Below are 15,216 nucleotides of genomic sequence, written 5' to 3'. Positions count from 1 at the left end.
GTTGGTTCAGTGGGTTGTGTAGGCTTCCTGGTGGAGGGGACTAGTGCCTGGGTTCTGGTGGATGAGGCTGGATCTTGTCTTTCTGGTAGGAAGGTTTGGTGGTGTGTTTTGGGGATGTCTGTGCACTTATTATGATTTTAGGCAGCCTCTCTGCTAATGGGTGGGGTTGTGTTCCTGTCTTGCTAGTTGTTTGGCATAGGATGTCCAGCACTGTAGCTTGCTGGTCGTTGAGTGAAGCTGGGTGCTGGTGTTGAGATGGAGATCTCTGGGAGATTTTTGCCATTTGATATTATGTGGAGCTGGGACGTCTCTTGTGGACCAGTGTCCTGAAGTTGGCTCTCCCACCTCAGAGGCACAGCACTGACTCCTGGCTGGAGCACCAAGAGCCTTTCATCCACACGGCTCAGAATAAAAGGGAAAAAAAGTAGAAAGAAAGAATTAGTAGAAGTTGAAAGAAAGAAAGAAACAAAGAAAGAAAGGAGGGAGGGAGGGAGGAAGGAAGGAAGGAGGGAAGGAAGGAATAAAAGAAAGAAGATAAAGTAAAATAAAATAAAGTAAGAGAAAAGATAATAAAGTTATTAAAATAAAAAATTATTAAGAAAAATAATTTAAAAAACAAAAAGAAAAAACGGATGGATAGAACCCTAGGACAAATGGTGGAAGCAAAGCTATACAGACAAAGTCTCACACAGAAGCATACACATACACACAAAAAGAGGAAAAGGGGAAAAAATAAATCTTGCTCTCAAAGTCCACCTCCTCAGTTTGGGATGATTCGTTGTCTAGAGGGAAGGAAGGAAAGAAAGAAAGAAGATCAAATAAAATAAAATGACATTAAAATAAAAAATAATTATTAAGAAAAAATTAAAAAAAAAAACGGACGGATAGAACCCTAGGATAAATGGTGGAAGCAAAGCTATACAGACAAAATCTCACACAGAAGCATACACATACACACTCACAAAAAGAGGGAAAGGGGAAAAAAATCATAAATCTTGCTCTCAAAGTCCACTTCCTCAATTTGGGATGATTCATTGTCTATTCATGTATTCCACAGATGCAGGTACATCAAATTGATTGTGGAGCTTTAATCCGCTGCTTCTGAGGCTGCTGGGAGAGCAGCAGCTCTCCCAGGGGCTCAGCTTTGGATTTGGCCCCGCCTCTGCGTGTAGGTCGCCGGAGGGCATCTGTTCTTCGCTCAAACAGGACGGCGTTAAAGGAGCCGCTGATTCGGGGGCTCTGGCTCACTCAGGCCCGGGGGAGGGAGGGGCGTGGAGTGCGGGGCGAGCCTGCGGCGGCAGAGGCCGGCGTGACGTTGCTGCAGCCTGAGGCGCGCCGTGCGTTCTCCCGGGGGAGTTGTCCCTGGATCCCAGGACCCTGGCAGTGGCGGGATGCACAGGCTCCCCGGAAGCGGGGTGTGGATAGTGACCTGTGCTCACACACAGGCTTCTTGGTGGCGGCAGCAGCAGCCTTAGCATTTCATGCCCGTCTCTGGGGTCCGTGCTTTTAGCCGCGGCTCGCGCCCGTCTCTGGAGCTCCTTTAAGCAGCGCTGTTAATCCCCTCTCCTCGCGCACCAGGAAACAAAGAGGTAAGAAAAAGTCTCTTGCCTCTTCAGCAGGTCCAGACTTTTCCCCGGACTCCCTCCCGGCTAGGCGTGGCGCACTAATCCTCTGCAGGCTGTGTTCACGCCGCCAACCCCAGTCCTCTTCCGGCGCTCCGACCGAAGCCGGAGCCTCGGCTCCCAGCCCCGCCCGCCCCGGCGGGTTAGCAGACAAGCCTCTCGGGCTGGTGAGTGCTGGCTGGCACCAATCCTCTGGGCGGGAATCTCTTGCCGCTTTGCCCTCTGCACCCCTGTTGCTGTGCTCTCCTTCGCGGCACCGAAGCTTTCCCCCTCCGCCACCCGCAGTCTCCGCCCCTGAAGGGGCTTCCTAATGTGTGGAAATCTTCCCTCTTTCACGGCTCCCTCCCACTGGTGCGGGTCCCGTCCCTATCCTTTTGTCTCTGTTTTTTCTTTTTTCTTTTGCCCTACCCAGGTACGTGGGGGGTTTCTTGCCTTTGGGGAGGTTTGAGGTCTTCTGCCAGCGTTCTGTAGGAGTTGTTCCACGGGTATATGTATTTCTGGTGTATCTGTGGGGACGAAAGTGACCTCCGCGTCTTACTCTTCCGCCATCTTCCCGGAAGCTCTCCACCGACTTTCTTAGTTGGGGCATGCGAACTCTTAGTTGTAGCATGCCATGAGGTATCTAGTTCCCCGACAAGGGATTGAACCCAGGCCCCCTGCATTGGGAGTTAGGAATCTTACCTACTGGACCACGAAGAAGTCCTGAAATTATACCCATTTTACAGGTAGAGAATTTGAGACTGAGAAAGGGGTTAGGTAACATGACCAAGATCACATAGCTATTAAGTTGTAAACCTTGGATTTGAATTCATTCAAATATATTTCCTCTCCAAAATGGAAGGCACAGGAGAAGCCACAGTACTACTACTACGTACCATTTATTCAACATAGATTGCATGCCTGGAAATACACTAATTGCTTACTTTGTCCACCTACCAATTTCATAAGTAGACACTAGTATTCCTATTTTACAGATGAAAAACTGAGGCCAATATAGGCTAAATAATATGTTCTCTTCAGAGCCAGTAGTTAAGTAGAGCTTGAATTCCCACCTAAGTCCATTGGACTCCCAGATCTTGTGCTGCCAACCAGTGCTTCTTAAACTCTAATGTGCCTGAAAATCACCCAGGGAATCCTGTTAAAGCAGATTCCTATGCAGTAGATCTGGGGTGAGGCTTGTGATGCTGCATTTCTAATAAGCTTCCCGGTGATGCTGGTCCGTGAACCTCACTTTGGGTAGCAAGGCTCCTATGATGATGTCATACTGCTTCCCTGTCCTGCCAAGCCCACTTCATCATCTCCAAGCTGGCTCACCCCTGAGACCCCAGGAGGCCTCTTGGTCAAGCTCTGTTGTGTTATGACACTCAGAGCTCGTCCTTTTTCTCTTTCCTTCCTCTGAAAATGTTCATAATAAAGTAACTAAACAAATCCACCACCTGGCAGGTCATTAAAGGAAAACATGATTTTGCCCCCATGTGACTTCATTCGATTAACGATGCTGTCATTAAAGCCTATGACTATGCCAAGAAAATTAGTTTCAGGTGTTGGGTTGTTTTGGTTCTAGACTCATTCCTATATTTTTTAAGTGGAATATTTGAAATGTCACCTTTATTCCCCATCAGGGGCTTCCAGCTCAGGCTGCCTAAGAAGTCTGACATATTGGAGGTCAGTGGGATGTTTACAGGAAGCAACAACAGCCATTTTTACCTCTTTCTATTAACATGAGGCTGCCCATTGAGAATGTTTCCAGAGCCATAGCGTTTCTTGGGAGAAAGAGAAGCAAATGTAGCGTATGAAAAGTGCTGACAACTTCATAAAAGAACCCAAAGGGTGCTAACTAGGAATCTCCCACTCATATTGTCTGCCCACAGAATGGAAAGCCTTAAGGAAGATTAATTTCCCCTCTCTAACATAGAACATTTATTTTGTAAACTCTGTACATTGTAAACAACGTTTCTTTTAAAACTGACATGTTTTCCCCCTGCAGTACCACCCCCTTTTATTTCCAAACTTATCTCAAACTAAACCTCAGAAACCCAGCTCTCACTGTAAGTTGTTGCAGCAGAAATGCAAAGAGAATCAAAATAAATCTTGTGGGTTTTTTTGGCCCGAGTTTTAGAGCTGTGTTTGACGTTCAACAATAAGTTTGGAAAAACGCTAACGGAGTAAGCTTGCTTCTCTTTCACACAGGGGTGTCTGGGCTGGAGCATTGAGGAAGCCATTCAGGAAGGAGACAAAGTTCATTGCTGGTGGGGGTGTCTGAGACGGTCCTTGTTCTGCACCCTGATCCATGGGTGGACATCCTAGCACAGGTGAGGAAACAATAGAAACTGAAATAGTTGTCCTAGCATTCAGTGTGTTCCCTCCTATGAGAAGGTTCTAGGAACTTATATGTCTTTTCAAATATCACTTTCTATTCACCATATTTTGTGTGTCAATAGTTTGGTCATTTTTATTGTTGAATAACATGCTATCATGTGAATATGCCATAAGTTGTTTATCCATTCACTTGTTGATAGACCTTTGGGCTATTTCCAATTTTCGCTATTATGAATAAAGCTGATATGAATATTCACGTATATTAAATAAACTTTTAAATTTTAGAACAGTTTCAGATGTGTAGAAAAAGTACACAGGTAATACAGAGATTTTCTATATATCACACAACCAGTTTCTCTTACTATTAACATCTTACATTAGGATCATGCATTTGTCACAGTTAACGAACCAATATTGACACAATGTCAACTAAAGCCCATCCTTTATTCAGATTTCCTTCATTTTTGCCTGGTATTCTTTTACTGTTCCAGCATCCCATCCAGAATACCATATACATTAAGTTGTCATGACTCCTTAGCTTCTCTTTTCTGTGACAATTCCTCGGACTTGCCTTCTCGCGACTTTTGACAGTTTTGAGGAGTGCTGGTCAGATATTTTGTGGACTGTGCCTCCGTTGGGATGTGTTTCTCTTATGATTAGAGTAGAGTTATCGGTTTTGAAGAGGAATACCATAGAGGTAAAGTGCTACTCTCATCACGTCGTATCAAACGTACATACTACCAACGTGTTGTATTTTTTTCAATATTTTTTCTGCATCTTTTGAAATCATTATTTTGAAGTTTCTCCCATATATTCTATTAATGTTGTGGGTAATATTAATTGCTTTTCAAATGTTGAATCAACTTTGAATTCCTGCGATAAACTTCACTTAGTCATAATATATTGTCCTTTTATGTATTCCATGGCATAATTTGCTAAAATTTAGTTGAAGATTTTGTGTCTATGTTTATGAGTTATATTGTTATTTTATCTTCTGACAATATCTTTGTTGGTTTTGTTATCAGAGCAATGCTGTCCTCATAAAGTGAGTTGAGAAGTGTTCTATTTTCTGGAAGAATTTGTGTAAGATTGTTATATCTTCCTTGAATATTTGACAGGATTCACTGGTGAAGCCACTGGGCTTGGGATTTTCTTTATTAGAAGGTTTTTAATTATAAATTCCATTTCCTTAATAGATATATGGCTATTAATATTTTTATTTCTTCTTTTTTTTTGCGGTACGCGGGCCTCTCACTGCTGTGGCCTCTCCCGTTGTGGAGCACAGGCTCTGGATGCGCAAGCCCAGCAGCCATGGCTCACGGGCCCAGCCTCTCCGCGGCACGCGGACTCCTCCCGGACTGGGGCACGAACCTGCGTCCCCCGCATCGGCAAGCGAACTCCCAACCACTGCGCCACCAGGGAAGCCCAATATTTTTATTTCTTCTTGAGTCTGTTTTAGTATGTTGTTTGCAAGTAATTTGTCCATTTCATCTAAACTCGCAAGTTTATTGGCATAAATGTGTTCATATTTCCTTATTATATTTTGAATGTCTATAGGATATCTCCTGATATCCCTACTTTCATATTTTATATTGGCAATTTGAATTTTCTTTATCTTTCCCTTCTTTCTTACCAGAGGTTTATCAATTTTAATAATATTTCAAAGAAGCAACTTTTGGCTTATTATATTTTGAATGTCTATTATATTTTGAATGTCTATAGGATATCTCCTGATATCCCTACTTTCATATTTTATATTGGCAATTTGAATTTTCTTTATCTTTCCCTTCTTTCTTACCAGAGGTTTATCAATTTTAATAATATTTCAAAGAAGCAACTTTTGGCCTTTTAATTTCTCCTAATGTTTGTCTGTTTTCTGTTTCATTTATTTCTGCTTTCATCTTTATTATTTCTTTCCCTCCTCTTCCTTTGGTTTTACTTTGTTTTTTCCCTAGCTTCTTAGGTGAAAATTCTGAATTTTTTTTAAGGCTTTTTTTCTTTTCTACTTTAGTTTTTAAAGCTATAAATTTCACTCTAAGCACTGCTTTTGCTGCATCTCACACATTTTAATACATTGTGGTTTCATCATCTTTCATTTGAAACATTTCCCAATTTCTCTTGTGATTTCTTCAGTGACCCACAGATTATTTAGAAGTGTGTTATTTAATTTCCAAATATTTGGGGGAATTTTCTAGATATTTTACTGTTATTGATTTCTATTCAGTTGTCTGTTGTAGCTAGAGACTCTACTCTGTAAGATTCTACTCTTTTGAAATTTATTGCAAATTATTTTTTACTCTTGCCATGTGGTTTTGCCATTTCTTTTGCAAAAGAGATAAAGTGTATGTTCCTGCCTTTGACTTTCAAGTTCTTATGTGACTTGCTTTGGCCAATAGAATGAGGTGGAAGTGGTGGCATGCTAGTTTCAAGCCTAGGCACAAGAGGGCCTGCATACTTCCAATTGCTTTCTGGAAGTTTTGTCATCCCTGCGAAAAGAACATGCCAGGGCTACCCTGCTGGCTCAGGGGAAGGCTGTGAAACACAGGAGCAGAGCCTAGTCTTAATCAGCAGATGTCTAGCCAACCTCCAGATCTGTGATCAAAAATGAATAATTGTTGGTTTAAGCCACTGATAGTTTTGAATGATTTGTTACACAAGAGCTAACTGATACAGCCACTCTCCATGACAGGTGACTGAGTGGATGCTTAAGACCTAGCCAGCTGGTCTGTATCCATTCCAGTAGGCGCTCCTGCTCTTTTGGACTGAAGCACTACCTGGCTTTTGTCCTCGTCCTTCCATTACTTTTCTTCCCTTGGAACAGTGACAATGGACATCCGTTAGGGTGTCAGCCTGATGAATGTGTTCATGGGGTTGTCCTGACGTGACTCCTATGCAAAAAGCTCAGGCGTCCTGGATGCTGCATCTGGCCAGAGAGTGCACATGTGTTGGACGAGGGGCATAACCGGGCGGTGGGGCAGAAGCCGATCAATCTCAGTGTTTTTTTGCAAGGATTACCCAGGGCAGTGTTGAGTAGAGTGTGCAGTTAAAAGCGTCTACTAGCATGCAGCACCTTTATATTGGACCCTAACATTCACCCATGAATTTGGATTCCATTAACTTCAGGATGTCATTTCCTTCCTGTGCTAAAGGTTGATAACCTCCAGTTTACCAAGGATGAGACTTCTGGTCCTGGCTTTGCATCCAGTTATTCTCCCTATATCTTTCCTGGCATTTCCAGTTTAGTAGGGAGGAAGGGGGACTGCAACACTTTCTAGTTTTCTGTCTAGTCTGAACCTGGAAGTTCTAACTTTTCCCATGTTTATGTTGATGTGTGTGTGTGTGTGTGTGTGTGTGTGTGTGTGTGTGAATGCAATGTGTAAATGTTTGTGTGTCTGTTTACACACAAGTATACATACACATTCTCTCTCTGTGTCTCTTGATAGAGATATATACACATACATTCATATATATGTATGTATAAACACACACAGGTATATAAGCTCATATATGCCAAATATATACATCCACTTATATTTATTTATGTTATATTTATTAGTCTGCTATGGTTTGTCTCCTCTGCCAGATCTAGAAGAGGTGGACTGGTTCACTCTTACACAACTTTGAAGGGCCTGAGGTAAGAGTAAAAATGAAGGCTCACTTACCATAGGAATAAGTATTTAAAAGTGACAAATCAAGGTAATAAATGGTTAAACAAAATATGTCCTCTCCTCCTACCTTGACAATTATATTTTCATGATAACCTGGAAGGCCAGGCTTAAATTTAGAGTGCTTTTATCTCTCAGAGTTCTGTGTCAGAAGTGGTGGTATGGGTAAAGCTGGTCCTTGGCCCATGGCCTGCTCCCCTTCTTTCCACCCCTGACTGGTGCACACACTAGCTCATGAATTCAAGCATCATTTATACCTCCTGCAAAGAGCCGCCCTTGGCCACACTTTGGGCTTAGGCATGGACATTCCAACAGCCCAGTTCACCCTTGGAAGAATGGTTAGGGGAAGAGGCCTGTACAGGCCAGGTAGGTGGTTTCAGGGACATTTGGGCAGGGAATGCCAGGGTCCTAGATATCCAGACTGTGGTCTAGAATGGGTCAGGGCAAGACTCCAAGTAGGTATCTCTTTGGCCCTAGAAACATCATCTTCCCCTTCAACCTGTGAGGAAGAGCATAGCCAGCAGAAGAATATATATTGCTAACAATACTATAATGCTAACAGTGCTTGATTGAAATATAAATCTTCCTTGATCAGGTGCATTATTCTTTGAATATGCTAGCTGCAAATATTTTCTTTAGAATTTTTGTATAGATACTTATAAGTAAGACTGGTTTATTTTCTTTTGGACGCTGTTTAATTTGGTTTTTGGTATTAAGCTTATGCTAGATTTATAAAATGATTTGGGAAACTTTCCACTTATATATTATGGAACAATTTGAATAATTTATGTAGAATTATATATTCCTTGATGGTTAGGTTAGTTAGATCTTGCCCATAAAACAACCAGGGTCTAATGTTCTTTCTTATTTTTACTTTTTAAAGTGGTGGATTTATTTATTTATTTTAAGTTTAAAATTCTTGGCTGCATTGGGTCTTTGTTGCTGTGTGCGGGCTTTCTCTAGTTGTGGCGAGCGGGGGCTACTCTTGATTGCGGTGCATGGGCTTCTCATTGCGGTGGCTCCTCTTGTTGTGGAGCACAGGCTCTAGGCGCGCTTGCTTCAGTAGTTGCAGCATGCAGGCTCAGTAGTTGTGGCTTGCGGGCTCTAGAGCGCAGGTTCAGTAGTTGTGGCTCATGGGCTTAGTTGCTCTGCAGCATGTGGGATCTTCCCGGACCAGGAATTGAACCCGTGTCCCCTGCATTGGCAGGTGGATTCTTAACCACTGCACCACCAGGGAAGTCCCATAGTGTTTTATTTATGAAAAACCTTGCTAGTGTATTGTGTGGTTGTTAATGTGTTCAGATAATCTACTTTTTCTTGAATTAATTTTGGTAATTTATATTGTGCTGGAAAATCATCCATTTCATCTAGATTTTAAACATTTGACAACATTTTACAAGATATTTTATAATTATTTTTACTGTTTTTCCACAACTACGGTTTTATCTTCTTTCTCGTTCCTGATATGTGTGTTTGTCCTGCATTTTTTCTTAGTCAAACTTGATAGCGTTTTGGGCTTATCTACCATTTTTTGCTGGCATTTTGTTTGTGATTCACTATTTTTAGCATTTTATCTCTATTAATTCCATCATATTTCTTTGAGTTTGTTTTGTTCTAATCTTTTAACTTGAATACTTAGCTCATTTATGTTCAAATTTTCAAATGTGAATACCAAGGAAAGAACAGATGTAGGACATAAATAGGAAATGAAGCCAAGAGTCAGGAGGACTGGATGTGAGGTGGAGGAGAGAGGTTGGGAACCACATGCAGAGGGACTTGGAGTGTTATTACAAGCAGCATAGAATGTATGAGGTTTGGTTGTCAAGGTGACGTGTTAGAAAACATTGCCATCAGGACACCCTGCCTCTGCAGGCTCTGCATCTAATTCCTGTTTCCTTCTTGGCTGTGAGCACATCATGAAGAGCTTGCCAAATACCCAACAGAAATCCAGACCCACAGTGTCTACTACATTTTTGATCCAAGACTTTTAGTTTCATAGCCCAATAAAATACAAAAAAATCAACAGGGACAAACATAGGGTTGCTGATTTTTATTTTGTCAAGTACAGATATTAAACATATACACATACAACCATTTATTAGCACAACAATTATACCAGGTTTTAACAGACAAAATTAATAAGGTCAAAAATCACAGAATAACTGTTTTATTCAATTTGCAATGTGGCTTGCAGAATTTCAGCCTTAGCATCACAAAGCAGAGTATAGAAGGGTGGGTTTGAAGCTGAGTAACAATAGCTTAATAACCAGCTCACTTGCTAGGCACAGGGGAAACTTGGGGAGCCCTACTTGCTGTAGATTTAGGTCTCCACATTTTGTACTCTAGGAGTAAGCATGAAACGGAGTTTGAAAACCTATCACAGGGAGTGTAACTCAGCTTTGCTAACCCAATTCTTGAAAATTAAGGTGAACCCACATTGCCAAGCACCTGGCAGCAGCAAATGTCAGTTCTCTCAGAAAGAAGGCATGGTCGTGTATATCACAAATTATTTTCACAAGCAATTTTGTAAAGGCAGTATCCTGGACTGGACAAAACTAGCCAGGAACACAAGGAGACAAAACAATAAGAATGAAACCCATCAGAGGCAGAACCAATAGTGCTTCATTTACTAGAATGATCAGTATAGACTTTAAAATAATGGTGATTACTTATTCAAGGGAATAAAATACAATGTCTAGAATTGGAGCAGAAAATTGAAAGCTATATTAAAAATGGAACCAAATGAACAGCCTAGATATCAAAACCAAAATTAAGGAGTCAATGATTGGGTTTAAGAACTAATGAGAGAATTAACATATTAAAAGACAGATTGGAAGAAAGCATCCAGACTGAAACACAGAGAGGCAGAAGGAGGAAAAACAAAGAATAAAAGCTAAGAGACAAAGCGTATAAGAATATCGCATGTAGTTTCTAATATTTGTATTACTGACATGGCAGGAGGCAGAAAGGAGGGAGAGAGAGAGAGAGAGAGAGAGAGAGAGGGAATGAGGATGAGAAGGAAACAATATTTGAAGAGATAGTGGCTGAGAACTTTCAAAACTGATAAGAGATAAATTCCCTACAAATGTCTTGCAGGATCGATGAAAAGGATTCCAAGCATATCATAGTAAAGAAGCTGAAAACAAAAGACAAGGAAATAATCTTAAAATCAACAATAGAACAAGGATATATTACCTTCAAAGACACATAAATTAGTGACTAAGACCTAATAGAAAAGAAAAATTGAACAATTAAAAAAACTCAAGAGAAAAAAAGAAATAAAAAAAGAAAATATGTGCGACAAAGAAAAAACAAATAGTAAAATGGTAAATTAAACCCCACAATATAGGTAATTATAATAAAAACAAATGGACTAAATACTCTGATTAAAAATCAAAGATTAATAGACTTGATTAAAAACTCAGTCTATGCTTTCAATAAGTTGTATATAAAACATAAGGCTATGGAAAAAAAGGGAAGGATTGAAAAATGATATATCATGCAGATACTTATCAGAAGAAAGCTGGTATATGTTCTAAATATGAGCCCCTTACTCATTATGTGTGTTTTCTATGATACAGGTCTATAAAAGTATAGTTTATATATTTATATTATATATTTAGATAGATTATAGATTATATATTTAGATATATATTGTAGATTATATATTTATATTATATATATCTCATCATCAATAAGAAAAAGACAAACAATCCAATAGAAAAATGAGCAAGAGAGTTGAAGAGGCATATCACAGAGCATATCCCAAATGACTAAAAAATATATGAAAATATGCATAATCTCAGTAGTAATCAGGAAAATGCAAAATAGAGCCACAGTTGGATGCCACTATCTGTCCACCATAATGGCAAAAATTAAAAAGATGGGTAATATCAAGTTTTGCCAAAGATGTGGAACGATGGTTTTTTTTTTTTTTTGGACAAAAAAACCCCAAAACCCAAAATTTTGCCAAAAATGTGGAACGATGGTTTTTTTTTTTTTTTGGACAATAACACCACTAACCTCAAATATTTATTCCTGAAACTTGTTTTAGATTTTAATCACCTTCCATTTTCCCCAACCATCTTCTCATTAGGTAGTATTTTGGTTAATATGAAAATAATAAATTTCATACATATAGTACATTTCAGTTTCTAAATTATTTTCACATACATTACCTCATTTGATCCTCACAAAATATGAACAGAAATTATCATCCTGATTTTATGGATGAGAAAACAATTGCCCAGAAAGATTACATGTCACACAGTAAATAAATGCTTAAACTAATACTGTAATAAGGATTGAAAATTTCCAATTTCTAGCTCTAGACCAGTTCCTTTGTACTACAACCAGCTGCTGCTTCCAAACAGACAAGAGAGGACTGGAGAATCTGTCTTTGAATAACAGTTTAGGAAAGGTTACTCCTATCTTCATCAGTATATACAGTCAATAAATTTTGAATTGTAACAATTTATGAAAGATGTGAAATAATAATTAGAGAAATATTTTGGATAAATATTAACAGCACTTTTCATCTATAGAAAATTAGTGATTTATAATCTTTCTCTCTCTTTCTTCTCTCTGGGTAAAGAAGGTGAAATTTTTATTAAGAGGAACAATGGAATTTTTATACACTGTGTGTGGAGTAGAAATAGATATAGACATTTTGAAAAACTGTTTGGTATTATCTATTAAATCCAAAGATATGCATACCTTACGAACCAGCAATTTCACTCCTAGGTGTATCCCTATATTCATTTCTTAGGGCTGGCACAACAGAGTTCCACAAACAACGTGACTTAAAACAACAGAAATTTATTCTCTCACAGTTTGGGAAGCCAGATGTCAGAAATCAAGCTGTTTGCAGGGTCATGCTCCCTCTGGAACTTCTAGGGGAGGATCCTTCCTTGCCTTTTCCAGGGTCTGGTAGCCCTAGGCATTCCTTGATTTATGGCAGCAGGACTCCCATTTCTGTCTCCATATTCACATGGCCATATTCTCTCTGTGTGTCTGTCTATGTCCAACTTTCTCTCTTCTTATAACAACACTTCTTATATTGGATCCAGGACCTACCCTAATCCATTAAGACTTCATTTTAACTAATTATATCTGCAAAGACCTTATACTCCAAATAAGGTCACATTCACAGGTACCAGGGCTTAGGCCTTCAACATATCTTCTTGAGGGACAAATTCAACCCACAACAATACAATACCCAACAGAGGTACATGTACATATGTACCTTGAGGCTTGTATAAGAATATACATAACAGCATTATTTGTCATAATCCCAAACTGGAAACATCTCTTGTTTTAGCAATAGATTATGGTGGTGGAGTCATACAATAAAACACATAATATACAATAATTAAAATAAATAAATTATAGCTATACGCAACAGCATGTATCTCACAAACATAATAAGTCGAAGAAGCTAGACACAGAAGAACTCATACTGTATAAATCCATTCACTAAAAGTTAAAAAAAAAAAACAGGCACAGCTATACTTAACTATTTGGGGATATATGTATAGATGGTTAACCTAAAAAGAAATTCAAGAAAATGTTTACCACAAAAGTCAGGATAGCCGCAGAGCGGCTGGGCCCGTGGGCCATGGCCGCTGAGCCTGCATGTCCGGAGCCTGTGCTCCGCAACGCGAGAGGCCACAACAGTGAGAGGCCTGTGTACCGCAAAAAAGAAATAATAAAAAATAATAAAAATAAATAGATAAATTTATTTATTTATTTATTCATTTATGGCTGAGCTGGGTCTTTGTTGCTGCACGCGGGCTTTCTCTAGTTGCGGCGAGCAGGGGCTACTCTTCATTGTGGTGTGCAGGCTTCTCATTGTGGTGGCTTCTCTTGTTGCAGAGCACGGGCTCTAGGCATGTGGGCTTGCAGGCTCTAGAACACAGGCTCAATAGTTGTGGCGCACAGGCTTAGTTGATCTGCGGCATGTGGGATCTTCCCGGACCAGGGCTCGAACCCGTGTCCCCTGCATTGGCAGGCGGATTCTTAACCATTGCACCACCAGGGAAGCCCTCAAAACATCTTACTGTACTATACTCACCAGTATGTGAGTGATAATGTGAGCTGATAAAATATCTTTGTGATGAGATGAAGTGAGGGGAATGATGTAGGCATTGTTACGTAGGGTTAGGTTACCACTGACCTTCTGATGGTAAGTCAGGAGGATCACCTGCTTCTGGTGATCCTGAATCATTGAGTCATGGTGATGTCCATTTTCATAGTTAAATGCCAGGAGCACACGATGTCAATGGTTGGGGATCCTGGGTAGGATGGAGTGGGATGTCATCACGCTACTCAGAATAGTGTGCAATTTAAAACTTATGAATTATTTCCGGAATTTTCAAAATTTAATATTTTCAGACCATGGTTGACTGTAGGTAACTGAAACCATGGAAAGCAAAACTGAGGATAAGGAAGGACTACTATATACCCTTATTTTGTTTACTTTTCTGTACATGTGTTTTATTTCTCACACATATGCACATACAAGCCTTTTTTTTTTTTTTTTTCCGGTACGCGGGCCTCTCACTGCTGTGGCCTCTCCCGTTGCGGAGCACAGGCTCCGGACGCGCAGGCTCAGCGGCCATGGCTCACGGGCCCAGCCGCTCCATGGCATGTGGGATCTTCCCGGACCGGGTCACGAACCCGTGCCCCCTGCATAGGCAGGCAGAGTCTCAACCACTGCGCCACCAGGGAAGCCCCTCAAGCCTTTTTTTAAAAAAAGAAAGAGAAAAAAAAAAAAGAGTGATTCCAGAAGGTTAGTGGATTTAAGGCCATCTGGGTTACATTTACAGCCAAATGAGCCAAACCAAAGCAAGGGTAATTAAGTTTAGTTGAAACAACATATTGTTCTCAATTCTATTTACCAACCTGAACAGGTGTGGCCCTGCCTGTACTATCTCCTGAATACAGTTTTAAAAATGTTAATTTATTCAATAATTTGTTTCTGAGAACCCACAATGTGCTGGACACTGTGACGTGCGTTTCCTCTGAGTTGAGTTTTTGCGGAATTCAGAGGAAATATAGGCAATTTTGATTTGAATAGCTACTAATCTCAAATTTCTGCACAGTGAGAATCTTTTCCCTCCCACCACTCCCCCCTTTGCCCACACTCTAGTTGGAATGATGAAAACTTGCAAAATACATATTAAAAGATGCACATATTCAAAAAATATCATGGCCATCTGAGATCAGGGTGAGAAAGGCTGTTGAAAATCTGTGGCAGCCTGAGCTGGGGGGTTGATGTGCATGTTCTCTGAATATTTAAGTTTAGATAAAGATTCTAAGTCTTATTGCTTGAAAGCTATCCAAAAACCCAAAGTGCTAGTCCCACTGGTCTCTCCTTTCTTTAGGAATATCGATGTCATCAAATCTCAAAAATGAAAGCTATTAACAGAGCACGTGAGACTAAAAAGAAACTTAAGAAGACATTTATTGTTTCTTAAACTTTTATTATCGTCCATGCCTGACTTGACATTCATTGCATATGATGTTGCTGTCCTATTTAATTTTATATTTGGGACTAATGTAGCTGGAGCATATGCCAAAAGTAAATTTCCAGGAGTCTGGTTTGCTCA

The 15,216-nt window shown here is 40.0% G+C and overlaps 1 long non-coding RNA gene across 1 annotated transcript in view; it reads left to right on the top strand.

The window, feature by feature from the left end:
* LOC112407594 (uncharacterized) overlaps positions 1 to 1,672 on the top strand; it is a 13,163-nt gene extending 11,491 nt beyond the window's left edge. Inside the window, exon 3 of the long non-coding RNA XR_003004804.1 lies at positions 1,617 to 1,672. This is a non-coding gene — a long non-coding RNA (uncharacterized LOC112407594). The remainder of the gene's footprint in view (positions 1 to 1,616) is intronic.
* Positions 1,673 to 15,216: the final 13,544 nt, after the last annotated feature.

Source organism: Neophocaena asiaeorientalis, unplaced genomic scaffold, assembly GCF_003031525.2.
Source record: "Neophocaena asiaeorientalis asiaeorientalis breed wild unplaced genomic scaffold, Neophocaena_asiaeorientalis_V1.1 scaffold504, whole genome shotgun sequence".
Classification (NCBI taxonomy): domain Eukaryota; kingdom Metazoa; phylum Chordata; class Mammalia; order Artiodactyla; family Phocoenidae; genus Neophocaena; species Neophocaena asiaeorientalis.
This window is presented reverse-complemented; position numbering and strand designations above follow the sequence as displayed.